Source organism: Schistocerca gregaria, unplaced genomic scaffold (genome assembly GCF_023897955.1).
Source record: "Schistocerca gregaria isolate iqSchGreg1 unplaced genomic scaffold, iqSchGreg1.2 ptg000733l, whole genome shotgun sequence".
Taxonomy (NCBI): Eukaryota; Metazoa; Arthropoda; class Insecta; order Orthoptera; family Acrididae; genus Schistocerca; species Schistocerca gregaria.
In genome coordinates, this window is record NW_026062110.1 from 1 (window position 1) to 22,139 (window position 22,139).

At 51.7% G+C, this 22,139-nt stretch overlaps 12 non-coding genes across 12 annotated transcripts; all 12 read right to left on the reverse strand.

The window, feature by feature from the left end:
* Positions 1–1,047: 1,047 nt before the first annotated feature.
* Trnag-ccc (transfer RNA glycine (anticodon CCC)) lies at positions 1,048–1,119 on the reverse strand. The gene has a single exon. It is a non-coding gene; the product is annotated as a tRNA-Gly (tRNA).
* A 1,688-nt stretch (positions 1,120–2,807) lies between these two features.
* On the reverse strand, positions 2,808–2,879 carry Trnag-ccc (transfer RNA glycine (anticodon CCC)). Its single transcript has one exon. It is a non-coding gene; the product is annotated as a tRNA-Gly (tRNA).
* A 1,688-nt stretch (positions 2,880–4,567) lies between these two features.
* On the reverse strand, positions 4,568–4,639 carry Trnag-ccc (transfer RNA glycine (anticodon CCC)). Its single transcript has one exon. It is a non-coding gene; the product is annotated as a tRNA-Gly (tRNA).
* Positions 4,640–6,327: 1,688 nt separating this feature from the next.
* On the reverse strand, positions 6,328–6,399 carry Trnag-ccc (transfer RNA glycine (anticodon CCC)). Its single transcript has one exon. It is a non-coding gene; the product is annotated as a tRNA-Gly (tRNA).
* A 1,688-nt stretch (positions 6,400–8,087) lies between these two features.
* Trnag-ccc (transfer RNA glycine (anticodon CCC)) lies at positions 8,088–8,159 on the reverse strand. Its single transcript has one exon. It is a non-coding gene; the product is annotated as a tRNA-Gly (tRNA).
* Positions 8,160–9,847: 1,688 nt separating this feature from the next.
* On the reverse strand, positions 9,848–9,919 carry Trnag-ccc (transfer RNA glycine (anticodon CCC)). Its single transcript has one exon. It is a non-coding gene; the product is annotated as a tRNA-Gly (tRNA).
* Positions 9,920–11,607: 1,688 nt separating this feature from the next.
* On the reverse strand, positions 11,608–11,679 carry Trnag-ccc (transfer RNA glycine (anticodon CCC)). The gene has a single exon. It is a non-coding gene; the product is annotated as a tRNA-Gly (tRNA).
* A 1,688-nt stretch (positions 11,680–13,367) lies between these two features.
* Trnag-ccc (transfer RNA glycine (anticodon CCC)) lies at positions 13,368–13,439 on the reverse strand. Its single transcript has one exon. It is a non-coding gene; the product is annotated as a tRNA-Gly (tRNA).
* Positions 13,440–15,127: 1,688 nt separating this feature from the next.
* Positions 15,128–15,199, reverse strand: Trnag-ccc (transfer RNA glycine (anticodon CCC)). The gene has a single exon. It is a non-coding gene; the product is annotated as a tRNA-Gly (tRNA).
* Positions 15,200–16,887: 1,688 nt separating this feature from the next.
* On the reverse strand, positions 16,888–16,959 carry Trnag-ccc (transfer RNA glycine (anticodon CCC)). Its single transcript has one exon. It is a non-coding gene; the product is annotated as a tRNA-Gly (tRNA).
* Positions 16,960–18,647: 1,688 nt separating this feature from the next.
* Trnag-ccc (transfer RNA glycine (anticodon CCC)) lies at positions 18,648–18,719 on the reverse strand. The gene has a single exon. It is a non-coding gene; the product is annotated as a tRNA-Gly (tRNA).
* Positions 18,720–20,407: 1,688 nt separating this feature from the next.
* Positions 20,408–20,479, reverse strand: Trnag-ccc (transfer RNA glycine (anticodon CCC)). Its single transcript has one exon. It is a non-coding gene; the product is annotated as a tRNA-Gly (tRNA).
* Positions 20,480–22,139: the final 1,660 nt, after the last annotated feature.

Below are 22,139 nucleotides of genomic sequence, written 5' to 3' on the forward strand. Positions count from 1 at the left end.
ACACTAGATCGCGTGTTCGATTACTGGTAGCGGAACGTCAATTTTCCAGGCTGAGATGAGAAATCTTCTCAGGGCCGTTTTTCGTCTTCGTGGTGTTGCTGCTCTGGGTTCCAAGTATAAGGTGAGAGAAAGTCAAGGAAAAGAGATACATGCTCACGTGATTGGCGGGGCCGGTTTTAAGGAAGAGGAGATGATTTTGCGGTTTTGGACTGCTGATGCGACAGTGTTGCGTGGCTCGTTAGCCCTGTGGGGTATAGCGTCGTGCTGGTAACGAGAAGGTCATGGGTTCGATCCCTCCACAGGCCATCCACTTTCTCCGCTAATAGGAAATGCAGTCTCCCGCGAGACTCTGCCACGTAGATTCCAAATGATCTGCACATCGAGCTACAAGTCTGAACGTTTCGCTCAGGGGTCGCCAACGGCCGGCTCCCTTTCGATTAATGAAGTTAAGCAGAGGTGGGCGTGGTTAGTGATTACATGGGTGATAGGCGGGATCTCTGCGTGCTATTGGACCTTTCCCCTTTCACCCCCACTCTCCCCCTTTTGTGTTACAGTGTTGATGTGCTATGATGCCTCCCACAGCAATTTAAATTACGTTAACGAACATAGGATCCAAAATTTAAAGAGGTTCTTTGCAAAAAGAGCGAACGTAAAGTGCAGGAACGACTTTGGCAGTAACAGAACCGTACGAATCCACAGATAATTTCTCAAATATCGTAGATAACACTGTAGGGGAGCAGTGAGAATTCCGAAATTTGTAAATGAAAATTTAGCTTTTCGAATTGGAAAGGAAAGGTAGTCTTGATTAGCGTGTTTCTCGCAGCCGATTGTCGTACTGCTTCTGTCATATTGGCCCTACCGCCGAGCGGCAGCGAGCGGCAGTCGAGCAAAGTCGGGCCAAGTCGACACACGATGAAGGGGCCGCCCACTTAGCTGCAACGAGGCGAGAGACGAGCAGATACTACTTGTGCAGCGACACTTGGCAATTTCGAGGATCGCATGGTGTTGAACACACACTATTGCGCTACGCAAAAACGACAGCCCTCTTGCGGTGGCCGGGAATCGAACCCGGATCAACTGCTTGGGAAGCAACCATGCTGACCGTTACACCACCACCGCTGCATTCCGCTGCACGCATCCTGTGTCGCGATGCGTTGCCGCCCCTGCTGCCACCAGAGGCCGAAGCGACCCTGCTGCAGGCGCCCTGCCCGCCCGCGCATCCGAACGCGGGTCCACGCCGCTTCCAGGGCGATGCACTGTAACTAGACGCAGGACTGACTTCCGCTGAGAAGTCCACCCTGTCGTGTTCGGCATGGTGGGAAAAGAATTCCTGTGTGCTTCCCTGTCGCAGTGGGCAGCGCGTGACGTCTTCTCAAGGGCGTACGTTCGACCCTCACCCCAGCCATCTCATTTTCTCTCCACGACAGTGAAACGCACAGCATAGCTTTTGCGAGGTAAAGCCGTGTTTACAGTTTATTACCACCCAGGCTCCTTTGCGTCAACGTGAGAGTGTTTGTTTCCAGTTATTACTAATTATAGTTTTGCTACTTACACTTGAGACTGAAAGCGATGTTTGTGTAGTATGTCTTGGGCGCTTTGGGAGTGAGTAAGCGGGATCGTGGTGGCGGACAGAGTTCAGCGTTGTCGCCAGATTCGGCCGTAAAGTTCGTGGAGGAGAAATATTTCTGGACCCATTCACACGTAGCTGATACTTGAGGTATGTCCGGTATGGTCTAGTGGCTAGGATACCTGGCTTTCACACAGGAGGCCAGGGTTCGATTACTGGTAGCGGAACGTCAATTTTCCAGGCTGAGATGAGAAATCTTCTCAGGGCCGTTTTTCGTCTTCGTGGTGTTGCTGCTCTGGGTTCCAAGTATAAGGTGAGAGAAAGTCAAGGAAAAGAGATACATGCTCACGTGATTGGCGGGGCCGGTTTTAAGGAAGAGGAGATGATTTTGCGGTTTTGGACTGCTGATGCGACAGTGTTGCGTGGCTCGTTAGCCCTGTGGGGTATAGCGTCGTGCTGGTAACGAGAAGGTCATGGGTTCGATCCCTCCACAGGCCATCCCACTTTCTCCGCTAATAGGAAATGCAGTCTCCCGCGAGACTCTGCCACGTAGATTCCAAATGATCTGCACATCGAGCTACAAGTCTGAACGTTTCGCTCAGGGGTCGCCAACGGCCGGCTCCCTTTCGATTAATGAAGTTAAGCAGAGGTGGGCGTGGTTAGTGATTACATGGGTGATAGGCGGGATCTCTGCGTGCTATTGGACCTTTCCCCTTTCACCCCCACTCTCCCCCTTTTGTGTTACAGTGTTGATGTGCTATGATGCCTCCCACAGCAATTTAAATTACGTTAACGAACATAGGATCCAAAATTTAAAGAGGTTCTTTGCAAAAAGAGCGAACGTAAAGTGCAGGAACGACTTTGGCAGTAACAGAACCGTACGAATCCACAGATAATTTCTCAAATATCGTAGATAACACTGTAGGGGAGCAGTGAGAATTCCGAAATTTGTAAATGAAAATTTAGCTTTTCGAATTGGAAAGGAAAGGTAGTCTTGATTAGCGTGTTTCTCGCAGCCGATTGTCGTACTGCTTCTGTCATATTGGCCCTACCGCCGAGCGGCAGCGAGCGGCAGTCGAGCAAAGTCGGGCCAAGTCGACACACGATGAAGGGGCCGCCCACTTAGCTGCAACGAGGCGAGAGACGAGCAGATACTACTTGTGCAGCGACACTTGGCAATTTCGAGGATCGCATGGTGTTGAACACACACTATTGCGCTACGCAAAAACGACAGCCCTCTTGCGGTGGCCGGGAATCGAACCCGGATCAACTGCTTGGGAAGCAACCATGCTGACCGTTACACCACCACCGCTGCATTCCGCTGCACGCATCCTGTGTCGCGATGCGTTGCCGCCCCTGCTGCCACCAGAGGCCGAAGCGACCCTGCTGCAGGCGCCCTGCCCGCCCGCGCATCCGAACGCGGGTCCACGCCGCTTCCAGGGCGATGCACTGTAACTAGACGCAGGACTGACTTCCGCTGAGAAGTCCACCCTGTCGTGTTCGGCATGGTGGGAAAAGAATTCCTGTGTGCTTCCCTGTCGCAGTGGGCAGCGCGTGACGTCTTCTCAAGGGCGTACGTTCGACCCTCACCCCAGCCATCTCATTTTCTCTCCACGACAGTGAAACGCACAGCATAGCTTTTGCGAGGTAAAGCCGTGTTTACAGTTTATTACCACCCAGGCTCCTTTGCGTCAACGTGAGAGTGTTTGTTTCCAGTTATTACTAATTATAGTTTTGCTACTTACACTTGAGACTGAAAGCGATGTTTGTGTAGTATGTCTTGGGCGCTTTGGGAGTGAGTAAGCGGGATCGTGGTGGCGGACAGAGTTCAGCGTTGTCGCCAGATTCGGCCGTAAAGTTCGTGGAGGAGAAATATTTCTGGACCCATTCACACGTAGCTGATACTTGAGGTATGTCCGGTATGGTCTAGTGGCTAGGATACCTGGCTTTCACACAGGAGGCCAGGGTTCGATTACTGGTAGCGGAACGTCAATTTTCCAGGCTGAGATGAGAAATCTTCTCAGGGCCGTTTTTCGTCTTCGTGGTGTTGCTGCTCTGGGTTCCAAGTATAAGGTGAGAGAAAGTCAAGGAAAAGAGATACATGCTCACGTGATTGGCGGGGCCGGTTTTAAGGAAGAGGAGATGATTTTGCGGTTTTGGACTGCTGATGCGACAGTGTTGCGTGGCTCGTTAGCCCTGTGGGGTATAGCGTCGTGCTGGTAACGAGAAGGTCATGGGTTCGATCCCTCCACAGGCCATCCCACTTTCTCCGCTAATAGGAAATGCAGTCTCCCGCGAGACTCTGCCACGTAGATTCCAAATGATCTGCACATCGAGCTACAAGTCTGAACGTTTCGCTCAGGGGTCGCCAACGGCCGGCTCCCTTTCGATTAATGAAGTTAAGCAGAGGTGGGCGTGGTTAGTGATTACATGGGTGATAGGCGGGATCTCTGCGTGCTATTGGACCTTTCCCCTTTCACCCCCACTCTCCCCCTTTTGTGTTACAGTGTTGATGTGCTATGATGCCTCCCACAGCAATTTAAATTACGTTAACGAACATAGGATCCAAAATTTAAAGAGGTTCTTTGCAAAAAGAGCGAACGTAAAGTGCAGGAACGACTTTGGCAGTAACAGAACCGTACGAATCCACAGATAATTTCTCAAATATCGTAGATAACACTGTAGGGGAGCAGTGAGAATTCCGAAATTTGTAAATGAAAATTTAGCTTTTCGAATTGGAAAGGAAAGGTAGTCTTGATTAGCGTGTTTCTCGCAGCCGATTGTCGTACTGCTTCTGTCATATTGGCCCTACCGCCGAGCGGCAGCGAGCGGCAGTCGAGCAAAGTCGGGCCAAGTCGACACACGATGAAGGGGCCGCCCACTTAGCTGCAACGAGGCGAGAGACGAGCAGATACTACTTGTGCAGCGACACTTGGCAATTTCGAGGATCGCATGGTGTTGAACACACACTATTGCGCTACGCAAAAACGACAGCCCTCTTGCGGTGGCCGGGAATCGAACCCGGATCAACTGCTTGGGAAGCAACCATGCTGACCGTTACACCACCACCGCTGCATTCCGCTGCACGCATCCTGTGTCGCGATGCGTTGCCGCCCCTGCTGCCACCAGAGGCCGAAGCGACCCTGCTGCAGGCGCCCTGCCCGCCCGCGCATCCGAACGCGGGTCCACGCCGCTTCCAGGGCGATGCACTGTAACTAGACGCAGGACTGACTTCCGCTGAGAAGTCCACCCTGTCGTGTTCGGCATGGTGGGAAAAGAATTCCTGTGTGCTTCCCTGTCGCAGTGGGCAGCGCGTGACGTCTTCTCAAGGGCGTACGTTCGACCCTCACCCCAGCCATCTCATTTTCTCTCCACGACAGTGAAACGCACAGCATAGCTTTTGCGAGGTAAAGCCGTGTTTACAGTTTATTACCACCCAGGCTCCTTTGCGTCAACGTGAGAGTGTTTGTTTCCAGTTATTACTAATTATAGTTTTGCTACTTACACTTGAGACTGAAAGCGATGTTTGTGTAGTATGTCTTGGGCGCTTTGGGAGTGAGTAAGCGGGATCGTGGTGGCGGACAGAGTTCAGCGTTGTCGCCAGATTCGGCCGTAAAGTTCGTGGAGGAGAAATATTTCTGGACCCATTCACACGTAGCTGATACTTGAGGTATGTCCGGTATGGTCTAGTGGCTAGGATACCTGGCTTTCACACAGGAGGCCAGGGTTCGATTACTGGTAGCGGAACGTCAATTTTCCAGGCTGAGATGAGAAATCTTCTCAGGGCCGTTTTTCGTCTTCGTGGTGTTGCTGCTCTGGGTTCCAAGTATAAGGTGAGAGAAAGTCAAGGAAAAGAGATACATGCTCACGTGATTGGCGGGGCCGGTTTTAAGGAAGAGGAGATGATTTTGCGGTTTTGGACTGCTGATGCGACAGTGTTGCGTGGCTCGTTAGCCCTGTGGGGTATAGCGTCGTGCTGGTAACGAGAAGGTCATGGGTTCGATCCCTCCACAGGCCATCCCACTTTCTCCGCTAATAGGAAATGCAGTCTCCCGCGAGACTCTGCCACGTAGATTCCAAATGATCTGCACATCGAGCTACAAGTCTGAACGTTTCGCTCAGGGGTCGCCAACGGCCGGCTCCCTTTCGATTAATGAAGTTAAGCAGAGGTGGGCGTGGTTAGTGATTACATGGGTGATAGGCGGGATCTCTGCGTGCTATTGGACCTTTCCCCTTTCACCCCCACTCTCCCCCTTTTGTGTTACAGTGTTGATGTGCTATGATGCCTCCCACAGCAATTTAAATTACGTTAACGAACATAGGATCCAAAATTTAAAGAGGTTCTTTGCAAAAAGAGCGAACGTAAAGTGCAGGAACGACTTTGGCAGTAACAGAACCGTACGAATCCACAGATAATTTCTCAAATATCGTAGATAACACTGTAGGGGAGCAGTGAGAATTCCGAAATTTGTAAATGAAAATTTAGCTTTTCGAATTGGAAAGGAAAGGTAGTCTTGATTAGCGTGTTTCTCGCAGCCGATTGTCGTACTGCTTCTGTCATATTGGCCCTACCGCCGAGCGGCAGCGAGCGGCAGTCGAGCAAAGTCGGGCCAAGTCGACACACGATGAAGGGGCCGCCCACTTAGCTGCAACGAGGCGAGAGACGAGCAGATACTACTTGTGCAGCGACACTTGGCAATTTCGAGGATCGCATGGTGTTGAACACACACTATTGCGCTACGCAAAAACGACAGCCCTCTTGCGGTGGCCGGGAATCGAACCCGGATCAACTGCTTGGGAAGCAACCATGCTGACCGTTACACCACCACCGCTGCATTCCGCTGCACGCATCCTGTGTCGCGATGCGTTGCCGCCCCTGCTGCCACCAGAGGCCGAAGCGACCCTGCTGCAGGCGCCCTGCCCGCCCGCGCATCCGAACGCGGGTCCACGCCGCTTCCAGGGCGATGCACTGTAACTAGACGCAGGACTGACTTCCGCTGAGAAGTCCACCCTGTCGTGTTCGGCATGGTGGGAAAAGAATTCCTGTGTGCTTCCCTGTCGCAGTGGGCAGCGCGTGACGTCTTCTCAAGGGCGTACGTTCGACCCTCACCCCAGCCATCTCATTTTCTCTCCACGACAGTGAAACGCACAGCATAGCTTTTGCGAGGTAAAGCCGTGTTTACAGTTTATTACCACCCAGGCTCCTTTGCGTCAACGTGAGAGTGTTTGTTTCCAGTTATTACTAATTATAGTTTTGCTACTTACACTTGAGACTGAAAGCGATGTTTGTGTAGTATGTCTTGGGCGCTTTGGGAGTGAGTAAGCGGGATCGTGGTGGCGGACAGAGTTCAGCGTTGTCGCCAGATTCGGCCGTAAAGTTCGTGGAGGAGAAATATTTCTGGACCCATTCACACGTAGCTGATACTTGAGGTATGTCCGGTATGGTCTAGTGGCTAGGATACCTGGCTTTCACACAGGAGGCCAGGGTTCGATTACTGGTAGCGGAACGTCAATTTTCCAGGCTGAGATGAGAAATCTTCTCAGGGCCGTTTTTCGTCTTCGTGGTTTTGCTGCTCTGGGTTCCAAGTATAAGGTGAGAGAAAGTCAAGGAAAAGAGATACATGCTCACGTGATTGGCGGGGCCGTTTTTAAGGAAGAGGAGATGATTTTGCGGTTTTGGACTGCTGATGCGACAGTGTTGCGTGGCTCGTTAGCCCTGTGGGGTATAGCGTCGTGCTGGTAACGAGAAGGTCATGGGTTCGATCCCTCCACAGGCCATCCCACTTTCTCCGCTAATAGGAAATGCAGTCTCCCGCGAGACTCTGCCACGTAGATTCCAAATGATCTGCACATCGAGCTACAAGTCTGAACGTTTCGCTCAGGGGTCGCCAACGGCCGGCTCCCTTTCGATTAATGAAGTTAAGCAGAGGTGGGCGTGGTTAGTGATTACATGGGTGATAGGCGGGATCTCTGCGTGCTATTGGACCTTTCCCCTTTCACCCCCACTCTCCCCCTTTTGTGTTACAGTGTTGATGTGCTATGATGCCTCCCACAGCAATTTAAATTACGTTAACGAACATAGGATCCAAAATTTAAAGAGGTTCTTTGCAAAAAGAGCGAACGTAAAGTGCAGGAACGACTTTGGCAGTAACAGAACCGTACGAATCCACAGATAATTTCTCAAATATCGTAGATAACACTGTAGGGGAGCAGTGAGAATTCCGAAATTTGTAAATGAAAATTTAGCTTTTCGAATTGGAAAGGAAAGGTAGTCTTGATTAGCGTGTTTCTCGCAGCCGATTGTCGTACTGCTTCTGTCATATTGGCCCTACCGCCGAGCGGCAGCGAGCGGCAGTCGAGCAAAGTCGGGCCAAGTCGACACACGATGAAGGGGCCGCCCACTTAGCTGCAACGAGGCGAGAGACGAGCAGATACTACTTGTGCAGCGACACTTGGCAATTTCGAGGATCGCATGGTGTTGAACACACACTATTGCGCTACGCAAAAACGACAGCCCTCTTGCGGTGGCCGGGAATCGAACCCGGATCAACTGCTTGGGAAGCAACCATGCTGACCGTTACACCACCACCGCTGCATTCCGCTGCACGCATCCTGTGTCGCGATGCGTTGCCGCCCCTGCTGCCACCAGAGGCCGAAGCGACCCTGCTGCAGGCGCCCTGCCCGCCCGCGCATCCGAACGCGGGTCCACGCCGCTTCCAGGGCGATGCACTGTAACTAGACGCAGGACTGACTTCCGCTGAGAAGTCCACCCTGTCGTGTTCGGCATGGTGGGAAAAGAATTCCTGTGTGCTTCCCTGTCGCAGTGGGCAGCGCGTGACGTCTTCTCAAGGGCGTACGTTCGACCCTCACCCCAGCCATCTCATTTTCTCTCCACGACAGTGAAACGCACAGCATAGCTTTTGCGAGGTAAAGCCGTGTTTACAGTTTATTACCACCCAGGCTCCTTTGCGTCAACGTGAGAGTGTTTGTTTCCAGTTATTACTAATTATAGTTTTGCTACTTACACTTGAGACTGAAAGCGATGTTTGTGTAGTATGTCTTGGGCGCTTTGGGAGTGAGTAAGCGGGATCGTGGTGGCGGACAGAGTTCAGCGTTGTCGCCAGATTCGGCCGTAAAGTTCGTGGAGGAGAAATATTTCTGGACCCATTCACACGTAGCTGATACTTGAGGTATGTCCGGTATGGTCTAGTGGCTAGGATACCTGGCTTTCACACAGGAGGCCAGGGTTCGATTACTGGTAGCGGAACGTCAATTTTCCAGGCTGAGATGAGAAATCTTCTCAGGGCCGTTTTTCGTCTTCGTGGTTTTGCTGCTCTGGGTTCCAAGTATAAGGTGAGAGAAAGTCAAGGAAAAGAGATACATGCTCACGTGATTGGCGGGGCCGTTTTTAAGGAAGAGGAGATGATTTTGCGGTTTTGGACTGCTGATGCGACAGTGTTGCGTGGCTCGTTAGCCCTGTGGGGTATAGCGTCGTGCTGGTAACGAGAAGGTCATGGGTTCGATCCCTCCACAGGCCATCCCACTTTCTCCGCTAATAGGAAATGCAGTCTCCCGCGAGACTCTGCCACGTAGATTCCAAATGATCTGCACATCGAGCTACAAGTCTGAACGTTTCGCTCAGGGGTCGCCAACGGCCGGCTCCCTTTCGATTAATGAAGTTAAGCAGAGGTGGGCGTGGTTAGTGATTACATGGGTGATAGGCGGGATCTCTGCGTGCTATTGGACCTTTCCCCTTTCACCCCCACTCTCCCCCTTTTGTGTTACAGTGTTGATGTGCTATGATGCCTCCCACAGCAATTTAAATTACGTTAACGAACATAGGATCCAAAATTTAAAGAGGTTCTTTGCAAAAAGAGCGAACGTAAAGTGCAGGAACGACTTTGGCAGTAACAGAACCGTACGAATCCACAGATAATTTCTCAAATATCGTAGATAACACTGTAGGGGAGCAGTGAGAATTCCGAAATTTGTAAATGAAAATTTAGCTTTTCGAATTGGAAAGGAAAGGTAGTCTTGATTAGCGTGTTTCTCGCAGCCGATTGTCGTACTGCTTCTGTCATATTGGCCCTACCGCCGAGCGGCAGCGAGCGGCAGTCGAGCAAAGTCGGGCCAAGTCGACACACGATGAAGGGGCCGCCCACTTAGCTGCAACGAGGCGAGAGACGAGCAGATACTACTTGTGCAGCGACACTTGGCAATTTCGAGGATCGCATGGTGTTGAACACACACTATTGCGCTACGCAAAAACGACAGCCCTCTTGCGGTGGCCGGGAATCGAACCCGGATCAACTGCTTGGGAAGCAACCATGCTGACCGTTACACCACCACCGCTGCATTCCGCTGCACGCATCCTGTGTCGCGATGCGTTGCCGCCCCTGCTGCCACCAGAGGCCGAAGCGACCCTGCTGCAGGCGCCCTGCCCGCCCGCGCATCCGAACGCGGGTCCACGCCGCTTCCAGGGCGATGCACTGTAACTAGACGCAGGACTGACTTCCGCTGAGAAGTCCACCCTGTCGTGTTCGGCATGGTGGGAAAAGAATTCCTGTGTGCTTCCCTGTCGCAGTGGGCAGCGCGTGACGTCTTCTCAAGGGCGTACGTTCGACCCTCACCCCAGCCATCTCATTTTCTCTCCACGACAGTGAAACGCACAGCATAGCTTTTGCGAGGTAAAGCCGTGTTTACAGTTTATTACCACCCAGGCTCCTTTGCGTCAACGTGAGAGTGTTTGTTTCCAGTTATTACTAATTATAGTTTTGCTACTTACACTTGAGACTGAAAGCGATGTTTGTGTAGTATGTCTTGGGCGCTTTGGGAGTGAGTAAGCGGGATCGTGGTGGCGGACAGAGTTCAGCGTTGTCGCCAGATTCGGCCGTAAAGTTCGTGGAGGAGAAATATTTCTGGACCCATTCACACGTAGCTGATACTTGAGGTATGTCCGGTATGGTCTAGTGGCTAGGATACCTGGCTTTCACACAGGAGGCCAGGGTTCGATTACTGGTAGCGGAACGTCAATTTTCCAGGCTGAGATGAGAAATCTTCTCAGGGCCGTTTTTCGTCTTCGTGGTTTTGCTGCTCTGGGTTCCAAGTATAAGGTGAGAGAAAGTCAAGGAAAAGAGATACATGCTCACGTGATTGGCGGGGCCGTTTTTAAGGAAGAGGAGATGATTTTGCGGTTTTGGACTGCTGATGCGACAGTGTTGCGTGGCTCGTTAGCCCTGTGGGGTATAGCGTCGTGCTGGTAACGAGAAGGTCATGGGTTCGATCCCTCCACAGGCCATCCCACTTTCTCCGCTAATAGGAAATGCAGTCTCCCGCGAGACTCTGCCACGTAGATTCCAAATGATCTGCACATCGAGCTACAAGTCTGAACGTTTCGCTCAGGGGTCGCCAACGGCCGGCTCCCTTTCGATTAATGAAGTTAAGCAGAGGTGGGCGTGGTTAGTGATTACATGGGTGATAGGCGGGATCTCTGCGTGCTATTGGACCTTTCCCCTTTCACCCCCACTCTCCCCCTTTTGTGTTACAGTGTTGATGTGCTATGATGCCTCCCACAGCAATTTAAATTACGTTAACGAACATAGGATCCAAAATTTAAAGAGGTTCTTTGCAAAAAGAGCGAACGTAAAGTGCAGGAACGACTTTGGCAGTAACAGAACCGTACGAATCCACAGATAATTTCTCAAATATCGTAGATAACACTGTAGGGGAGCAGTGAGAATTCCGAAATTTGTAAATGAAAATTTAGCTTTTCGAATTGGAAAGGAAAGGTAGTCTTGATTAGCGTGTTTCTCGCAGCCGATTGTCGTACTGCTTCTGTCATATTGGCCCTACCGCCGAGCGGCAGCGAGCGGCAGTCGAGCAAAGTCGGGCCAAGTCGACACACGATGAAGGGGCCGCCCACTTAGCTGCAACGAGGCGAGAGACGAGCAGATACTACTTGTGCAGCGACACTTGGCAATTTCGAGGATCGCATGGTGTTGAACACACACTATTGCGCTACGCAAAAACGACAGCCCTCTTGCGGTGGCCGGGAATCGAACCCGGATCAACTGCTTGGGAAGCAACCATGCTGACCGTTACACCACCACCGCTGCATTCCGCTGCACGCATCCTGTGTCGCGATGCGTTGCCGCCCCTGCTGCCACCAGAGGCCGAAGCGACCCTGCTGCAGGCGCCCTGCCCGCCCGCGCATCCGAACGCGGGTCCACGCCGCTTCCAGGGCGATGCACTGTAACTAGACGCAGGACTGACTTCCGCTGAGAAGTCCACCCTGTCGTGTTCGGCATGGTGGGAAAAGAATTCCTGTGTGCTTCCCTGTCGCAGTGGGCAGCGCGTGACGTCTTCTCAAGGGCGTACGTTCGACCCTCACCCCAGCCATCTCATTTTCTCTCCACGACAGTGAAACGCACAGCATAGCTTTTGCGAGGTAAAGCCGTGTTTACAGTTTATTACCACCCAGGCTCCTTTGCGTCAACGTGAGAGTGTTTGTTTCCAGTTATTACTAATTATAGTTTTGCTACTTACACTTGAGACTGAAAGCGATGTTTGTGTAGTATGTCTTGGGCGCTTTGGGAGTGAGTAAGCGGGATCGTGGTGGCGGACAGAGTTCAGCGTTGTCGCCAGATTCGGCCGTAAAGTTCGTGGAGGAGAAATATTTCTGGACCCATTCACACGTAGCTGATACTTGAGGTATGTCCGGTATGGTCTAGTGGCTAGGATACCTGGCTTTCACACTGGAGGCCAGGGTTCGATTACTGGTAGCGGAACGTCAATTTTCCAGGCTGAGATGAGAAATCTTCTCAGGGCCGTTTTTCGTCTTCGTGGTTTTGCTGCTCTGGGTTCCAAGTATAAGGTGAGAGAAAGTCAAGGAAAAGAGATACATGCTCACGTGATTGGCGGGGCCGTTTTTAAGGAAGAGGAGATGATTTTGCGGTTTTGGACTGCTGATGCGACAGTGTTGCGTGGCTCGTTAGCCCTGTGGGGTATAGCGTCGTGCTGGTAACGAGAAGGTCATGGGTTCGATCCCTCCACAGGCCATCCCACTTTCTCCGCTAATAGGAAATGCAGTCTCCCGCGAGACTCTGCCACGTAGATTCCAAATGATCTGCACATCGAGCTACAAGTCTGAACGTTTCGCTCAGGGGTCGCCAACGGCCGGCTCCCTTTCGATTAATGAAGTTAAGCAGAGGTGGGCGTGGTTAGTGATTACATGGGTGATAGGCGGGATCTCTGCGTGCTATTGGACCTTTCCCCTTTCACCCCCACTCTCCCCCTTTTGTGTTACAGTGTTGATGTGCTATGATGCCTCCCACAGCAATTTAAATTACGTTAACGAACATAGGATCCAAAATTTAAAGAGGTTCTTTGCAAAAAGAGCGAACGTAAAGTGCAGGAACGACTTTGGCAGTAACAGAACCGTACGAATCCACAGATAATTTCTCAAATATCGTAGATAACACTGTAGGGGAGCAGTGAGAATTCCGAAATTTGTAAATGAAAATTTAGCTTTTCGAATTGGAAAGGAAAGGTAGTCTTGATTAGCGTGTTTCTCGCAGCCGATTGTCGTACTGCTTCTGTCATATTGGCCCTACCGCCGAGCGGCAGCGAGCGGCAGTCGAGCAAAGTCGGGCCAAGTCGACACACGATGAAGGGGCCGCCCACTTAGCTGCAACGAGGCGAGAGACGAGCAGATACTACTTGTGCAGCGACACTTGGCAATTTCGAGGATCGCATGGTGTTGAACACACACTATTGCGCTACGCAAAAACGACAGCCCTCTTGCGGTGGCCGGGAATCGAACCCGGATCAACTGCTTGGGAAGCAACCATGCTGACCGTTACACCACCACCGCTGCATTCCGCTGCACGCATCCTGTGTCGCGATGCGTTGCCGCCCCTGCTGCCACCAGAGGCCGAAGCGACCCTGCTGCAGGCGCCCTGCCCGCCCGCGCATCCGAACGCGGGTCCACGCCGCTTCCAGGGCGATGCACTGTAACTAGACGCAGGACTGACTTCCGCTGAGAAGTCCACCCTGTCGTGTTCGGCATGGTGGGAAAAGAATTCCTGTGTGCTTCCCTGTCGCAGTGGGCAGCGCGTGACGTCTTCTCAAGGGCGTACGTTCGACCCTCACCCCAGCCATCTCATTTTCTCTCCACGACAGTGAAACGCACAGCATAGCTTTTGCGAGGTAAAGCCGTGTTTACAGTTTATTACCACCCAGGCTCCTTTGCGTCAACGTGAGAGTGTTTGTTTCCAGTTATTACTAATTATAGTTTTGCTACTTACACTTGAGACTGAAAGCGATGTTTGTGTAGTATGTCTTGGGCGCTTTGGGAGTGAGTAAGCGGGATCGTGGTGGCGGACAGAGTTCAGCGTTGTCGCCAGATTCGGCCGTAAAGTTCGTGGAGGAGAAATATTTCTGGACCCATTCACACGTAGCTGATACTTGAGGTATGTCCGGTATGGTCTAGTGGCTAGGATACCTGGCTTTCACACAGGAGGCCAGGGTTCGATTACTGGTAGCGGAACGTCAATTTTCCAGGCTGAGATGAGAAATCTTCTCAGGGCCGTTTTTCGTCTTCGTGGTTTTGCTGCTCTGGGTTCCAAGTATAAGGTGAGAGAAAGTCAAGGAAAAGAGATACATGCTCACGTGATTGGCGGGGCCGTTTTTAAGGAAGAGGAGATGATTTTGCGGTTTTGGACTGCTGATGCGACAGTGTTGCGTGGCTCGTTAGCCCTGTGGGGTATAGCGTCGTGCTGGTAACGAGAAGGTCATGGGTTCGATCCCTCCACAGGCCATCCCACTTTCTCCGCTAATAGGAAATGCAGTCTCCCGCGAGACTCTGCCACGTAGATTCCAAATGATCTGCACATCGAGCTACAAGTCTGAACGTTTCGCTCAGGGGTCGCCAACGGCCGGCTCCCTTTCGATTAATGAAGTTAAGCAGAGGTGGGCGTGGTTAGTGATTACATGGGTGATAGGCGGGATCTCTGCGTGCTATTGGACCTTTCCCCTTTCACCCCCACTCTCCCCCTTTTGTGTTACAGTGTTGATGTGCTATGATGCCTCCCACAGCAATTTAAATTACGTTAACGAACATAGGATCCAAAATTTAAAGAGGTTCTTTGCAAAAAGAGCGAACGTAAAGTGCAGGAACGACTTTGGCAGTAACAGAACCGTACGAATCCACAGATAATTTCTCAAATATCGTAGATAACACTGTAGGGGAGCAGTGAGAATTCCGAAATTTGTAAATGAAAATTTAGCTTTTCGAATTGGAAAGGAAAGGTAGTCTTGATTAGCGTGTTTCTCGCAGCCGATTGTCGTACTGCTTCTGTCATATTGGCCCTACCGCCGAGCGGCAGCGAGCGGCAGTCGAGCAAAGTCGGGCCAAGTCGACACACGATGAAGGGGCCGCCCACTTAGCTGCAACGAGGCGAGAGACGAGCAGATACTACTTGTGCAGCGACACTTGGCAATTTCGAGGATCGCATGGTGTTGAACACACACTATTGCGCTACGCAAAAACGACAGCCCTCTTGCGGTGGCCGGGAATCGAACCCGGATCAACTGCTTGGGAAGCAACCATGCTGACCGTTACACCACCACCGCTGCATTCCGCTGCACGCATCCTGTGTCGCGATGCGTTGCCGCCCCTGCTGCCACCAGAGGCCGAAGCGACCCTGCTGCAGGCGCCCTGCCCGCCCGCGCATCCGAACGCGGGTCCACGCCGCTTCCAGGGCGATGCACTGTAACTAGACGCAGGACTGACTTCCGCTGAGAAGTCCACCCTGTCGTGTTCGGCATGGTGGGAAAAGAATTCCTGTGTGCTTCCCTGTCGCAGTGGGCAGCGCGTGACGTCTTCTCAAGGGCGTACGTTCGACCCTCACCCCAGCCATCTCATTTTCTCTCCACGACAGTGAAACGCACAGCATAGCTTTTGCGAGGTAAAGCCGTGTTTACAGTTTATTACCACCCAGGCTCCTTTGCGTCAACGTGAGAGTGTTTGTTTCCAGTTATTACTAATTATAGTTTTGCTACTTACACTTGAGACTGAAAGCGATGTTTGTGTAGTATGTCTTGGGCGCTTTGGGAGTGAGTAAGCGGGATCGTGGTGGCGGACAGAGTTCAGCGTTGTCGCCAGATTCGGCCGTAAAGTTCGTGGAGGAGAAATATTTCTGGACCCATTCACACGTAGCTGATACTTGAGGTATGTCCGGTATGGTCTAGTGGCTAGGATACCTGGCTTTCACACAGGAGGCCAGGGTTCGATTACTGGTAGCGGAACGTCAATTTTCCAGGCTGAGATGAGAAATCTTCTCAGGGCCGTTTTTCGTCTTCGTGGTTTTGCTGCTCTGGGTTCCAAGTATAAGGTGAGAGAAAGTCAAGGAAAAGAGATACATGCTCACGTGATTGGCGGGGCCGTTTTTAAGGAAGAGGAGATGATTTTGCGGTTTTGGACTGCTGATGCGACAGTGTTGCGTGGCTCGTTAGCCCTGTGGGGTATAGCGTCGTGCTGGTAACGAGAAGGTCATGGGTTCGATCCCTCCACAGGCCATCCCACTTTCTCCGCTAATAGGAAATGCAGTCTCCCGCGAGACTCTGCCACGTAGATTCCAAATGATCTGCACATCGAGCTACAAGTCTGAACGTTTCGCTCAGGGGTCGCCAACGGCCGGCTCCCTTTCGATTAATGAAGTTAAGCAGAGGTGGGCGTGGTTAGTGATTACATGGGTGATAGGCGGGATCTCTGCGTGCTATTGGACCTTTCCCCTTTCACCCCCACTCTCCCCCTTTTGTGTTACAGTGTTGATGTGCTATGATGCCTCCCACAGCAATTTAAATTACGTTAACGAACATAGGATCCAAAATTTAAAGAGGTTCTTTGCAAAAAGAGCGAACGTAAAGTGCAGGAACGACTTTGGCAGTAACAGAACCGTACGAATCCACAGATAATTTCTCAAATATCGTAGATAACACTGTAGGGGAGCAGTGAGAATTCCGAAATTTGTAAATGAAAATTTAGCTTTTCGAATTGGAAAGGAAAGGTAGTCTTGATTAGCGTGTTTCTCGCAGCCGATTGTCGTACTGCTTCTGTCATATTGGCCCTACCGCCGAGCGGCAGCGAGCGGCAGTCGAGCAAAGTCGGGCCAAGTCGACACACGATGAAGGGGCCGCCCACTTAGCTGCAACGAGGCGAGAGACGAGCAGATACTACTTGTGCAGCGACACTTGGCAATTTCGAGGATCGCATGGTGTTGAACACACACTATTGCGCTACGCAAAAACGACAGCCCTCTTGCGGTGGCCGGGAATCGAACCCGGATCAACTGCTTGGGAAGCAACCATGCTGACCGTTACACCACCACCGCTGCATTCCGCTGCACGCATCCTGTGTCGCGATGCGTTGCCGCCCCTGCTGCCACCAGAGGCCGAAGCGACCCTGCTGCAGGCGCCCTGCCCGCCCGCGCATCCGAACGCGGGTCCACGCCGCTTCCAGGGCGATGCACTGTAACTAGACGCAGGACTGACTTCCGCTGAGAAGTCCACCCTGTCGTGTTCGGCATGGTGGGAAAAGAATTCCTGTGTGCTTCCCTGTCGCAGTGGGCAGCGCGTGACGTCTTCTCAAGGGCGTACGTTCGACCCTCACCCCAGCCATCTCATTTTCTCTCCACGACAGTGAAACGCACAGCATAGCTTTTGCGAGGTAAAGCCGTGTTTACAGTTTATTACCACCCAGGCTCCTTTGCGTCAACGTGAGAGTGTTTGTTTCCAGTTATTACTAATTATAGTTTTGCTACTTACACTTGAGACTGAAAGCGATGTTTGTGTAGTATGTCTTGGGCGCTTTGGGAGTGAGTAAGCGGGATCGTGGTGGCGGACAGAGTTCAGCGTTGTCGCCAGATTCGGCCGTAAAGTTCGTGGAGGAGAAATATTTCTGGACCCATTCACACGTAGCTGATACTTGAGGTATGTCCGGTATGGTCTAGTGGCTAGGATACCTGGCTTTCACACAAGAGGCCAGGGTTCGATTACTGGTAGCGGAACGTCAATTTTCCAGGCTGAGATGAGAAATCTTCTCAGGGCCGTTTTTCGTCTTCGTGGTGTTGCTGCTCTGGGTTCCAAGTATAAGGTGAGAGAAAGTCAAGGAAAAGAGATACATGCTCACGTGATTGGCGGGGCCGTTTTTAAGGAAGAGGAGATGATTTTGCGGTTTTGGACTGCTGATGCGACAGTGTTGCGTGGCTCGTTAGCCCTGTGGGGTATAGCGTCGTGCTGGTAACGAGAAGGTCATGGGTTCGATCCCTCCACAGGCCATCCCACTTTCTCCGCTAATAGGAAATGCAGTCTCCCGCGAGACTCTGCCACGTAGATTCCAAATGATCTGCACATCGAGCTACAAGTCTGAACGTTTCGCTCAGGGGTCGCCAACGGCCGGCTCCCTTTCGATTAATGAAGTTAAGCAGAGGTGGGCGTGGTTAGTGATTACATGGGTGATAGGCGGGATCTCTGCGTGCTATTGGACCTTTCCCCTTTCACCCCCACTCTCCCCCTTTTGTGTTACAGTGTTGATGTGCTATGATGCCTCCCACAGCAATTTAAATTACGTTAACGAACATAGGATCCAAAATTTAAAGAGGTTCTTTGCAAAAAGAGCGAACGTAAAGTGCAGGAACGACTTTGGCAGTAACAGAACCGTACGAATCCACAGATAATTTCTCAAATATCGTAGATAACACTGTAGGGGAGCAGTGAGAATTCCGAAATTTGTAAATGAAAATTTAGCTTTTCGAATTGGAAAGGAAAGGTAGTCTTGATTAGCGTGTTTCTCGCAGCCGATTGTCGTACTGCTTCTGTCATATTGGCCCTACCGCCGAGCGGCAGCGAGCGGCAGTCGAGCAAAGTCGGGCCAAGTCGACACACGATGAAGGGGCCGCCCACTTAGCTGCAACGAGGCGAGAGACGAGCAGATACTACTTGTGCAGCGACACTTGGCAATTTCGAGGATCGCATGGTGTTGAACACACACTATTGCGCTACGCAAAAACGACAGCCCTCTTGCGGTGGCCGGGAATCGAACCCGGATCAACTGCTTGGGAAGCAACCATGCTGACCGTTACACCACCACCGCTGCATTCCGCTGCACGCATCCTGTGTCGCGATGCGTTGCCGCCCCTGCTGCCACCAGAGGCCGAAGCGACCCTGCTGCAGGCGCCCTGCCCGCCCGCGCATCCGAACGCGGGTCCACGCCGCTTCCAGGGCGATGCACTGTAACTAGACGCAGGACTGACTTCCGCTGAGAAGTCCACCCTGTCGTGTTCGGCATGGTGGGAAAAGAATTCCTGTGTGCTTCCCTGTCGCAGTGGGCAGCGCGTGACGTCTTCTCAAGGGCGTACGTTCGACCCTCACCCCAGCCATCTCATTTTCTCTCCACGACAGTGAAACGCACAGCATAGCTTTTGCGAGGTAAAGCCGTGTTTACAGTTTATTACCACCCAGGCTCCTTTGCGTCAACGTGAGAGTGTTTGTTTCCAGTTATTACTAATTATAGTTTTGCTACTTACACTTGAGACTGAAAGCGATGTTTGTGTAGTATGTCTTGGGCGCTTTGGGAGTGAGTAAGCGGGATCGTGGTGGCGGACAGAGTTCAGCGTTGTCGCCAGATTCGGCCGTAAAGTTCGTGGAGGAGAAATATTTCTGGACCCATTCACACGTAGCTGATACTTGAGGTATGTCCGGTATGGTCTAGTGGCTAGGATACCTGGCTTTCACACAGGAGGCCAGGGTTCGATTACTGGTAGCGGAACGTCAATTTTCCAGGCTGAGATGAGAAATCTTCTCAGGGCCGTTTTTCGTCTTCGTGGTGTTGCTGCTCTGGGTTCCAAGTATAAGGTGAGAGAAAGTCAAGGAAAAGAGATACATGCTCACGTGATTGGCGGGGCCGTTTTTAAGGAAGAGGAGATGATTTTGCGGTTTTGGACTGCTGATGCGACAGTGTTGCGTGGCTCGTTAGCCCTGTGGGGTATAGCGTCGTGCTGGTAACGAGAAGGTCATGGGTTCGATCCCTCCACAGGCCATCCCACTTTCTCCGCTAATAGGAAATGCAGTCTCCCGCGAGACTCTGCCACGTAGATTCCAAATGATCTGCACATCGAGCTACAAGTCTGAACGTTTCGCTCAGGGGTCGCCAACGGCCGGCTCCCTTTCGATTAATGAAGTTAAGCAGAGGTGGGCGTGGTTAGTGATTACATGGGTGATAGGCGGGATCTCTGCGTGCTATTGGACCTTTCCCCTTTCACCCCCACTCTCCCCCTTTTGTGTTACAGTGTTGATGTGCTATGATGCCTCCCACAGCAATTTAAATTACGTTAACGAACATAGGATCCAAAATTTAAAGAGGTTCTTTGCAAAAAGAGCGAACGTAAAGTGCAGGAACGACTTTGGCAGTAACAGAACCGTACGAATCCACAGATAATTTCTCAAATATCGTAGATAACACTGTAGGGGAGCAGTGAGAATTCCGAAATTTGTAAATGAAAATTTAGCTTTTCGAATTGGAAAGGAAAGGTAGTCTTGATTAGCGTGTTTCTCGCAGCCGATTGTCGTACTGCTTCTGTCATATTGGCCCTACCGCCGAGCGGCAGCGAGCGGCAGTCGAGCAAAGTCGGGCCAAGTCGACACACGATGAAGGGGCCGCCCACTTAGCTGCAACGAGGCGAGAGACGAGCAGATACTACTTGTGCAGCGACACTTGGCAATTTCGAGGATCGCATGGTGTTGAACACACACTATTGCGCTACGCAAAAACGACAGCCCTCTTGCGGTGGCCGGGAATCGAACCCGGATCAACTGCTTGGGAAGCAACCATGCTGACCGTTACACCACCACCGCTGCATTCCGCTGCACGCATCCTGTGTCGCGATGCGTTGCCGCCCCTGCTGCCACCAGAGGCCGAAGCGACCCTGCTGCAGGCGCCCTGCCCGCCCGCGCATCCGAACGCGGGTCCACGCCGCTTCCAGGGCGATGCACTGTAACTAGACGCAGGACTGACTTCCGCTGAGAAGTCCACCCTGTCGTGTTCGGCATGGTGGGAAAAGAATTCCTGTGTGCTTCCCTGTCGCAGTGGGCAGCGCGTGACGTCTTCTCAAGGGCGTACGTTCGACCCTCACCCCAGCCATCTCATTTTCTCTCCACGACAGTGAAACGCACAGCATAGCTTTTGCGAGGTAAAGCCGTGTTTACAGTTTATTACCACCCAGGCTCCTTTGCGTCAACGTGAGAGTGTTTGTTTCCAGTTATTACTAATTATAGTTTTGCTACTTACACTTGAGACTGAAAGCGATGTTTGTGTAGTATGTCTTGGGCGCTTTGGGAGTGAGTAAGCGGGATCGTGGTGGCGGACAGAGTTCAGCGTTGTCGCCAGATTCGGCCGTAAAGTTCGTGGAGGAGAAATATTTCTGGACCCATTCACACGTAGCTGATACTTGAGGTATGTCCGGTATGGTCTAGTGGCTAGGATACCTGGCTTTCACACAGGAGGCCAGGGTTCGATTACTGGTAGCGGAACGTCAATTTTCCAGGCTGAGATGAGAAATCTTCTCAGGGCCGTTTTTCGTCTTCGTGGTGTTGCTGCTCTGGGTTCCAAGTATAAGGTGAGAGAAAGTCAAGGAAAAGAGATACATGCTCACGTGATTGGCGGGGCCGTTTTTAAGGAAGAGGAGATGATTTTGCGGTTTTGGACTGCTGATGCGACAGTGTTGCGTGGCTCGTTAGCCCTGTGGGGTATAGCGTCGTGCTGGTAACGAGAAGGTCATGGGTTCGATCCCTCCACAGGCCATCCCACTTTCTCCGCTAATAGGAAATGCAGTCTCCCGCGAGACTCTGCCACGTAGATTCCAAATGATCTGCACATCGAGCTACAAGTCTGAACGTTTCGCTCAGGGGTCGCCAACGGCCGGCTCCCTTTCGATTAATGAAGTTAAGCAGAGGTGGGCGTGGTTAGTGATTACATGGGTGATAGGCGGGATCTCTGCGTGCTATTGGACCTTTCCCCTTTCACCCCCACTCTCCCCCTTTTGTGTTACAGTGTTGATGTGCTATGATGCCTCCCACAGCAATTTAAATTACGTTAACGAACATAGGATCCAAAATTTAAAGAGGTTCTTTGCAAAAAGAGCGAACGTAAAGTGCAGGAACGACTTTGGCAGTAACAGAACCGTACGAATCCACAGATAATTTCTCAAATATCGTAGATAACACTGTAGGGGAGCAGTGAGAATTCCGAAATTTGTAAATGAAAATTTAGCTTTTCGAATTGGAAAGGAAAGGTAGTCTTGATTAGCGTGTTTCTCGCAGCCGATTGTCGTACTGCTTCTGTCATATTGGCCCTACCGCCGAGCGGCAGCGAGCGGCAGTCGAGCAAAGTCGGGCCAAGTCGACACACGATGAAGGGGCCGCCCACTTAGCTGCAACGAGGCGAGAGACGAGCAGATACTACTTGTGCAGCGACACTTGGCAATTTCGAGGATCGCATGGTGTTGAACACACACTA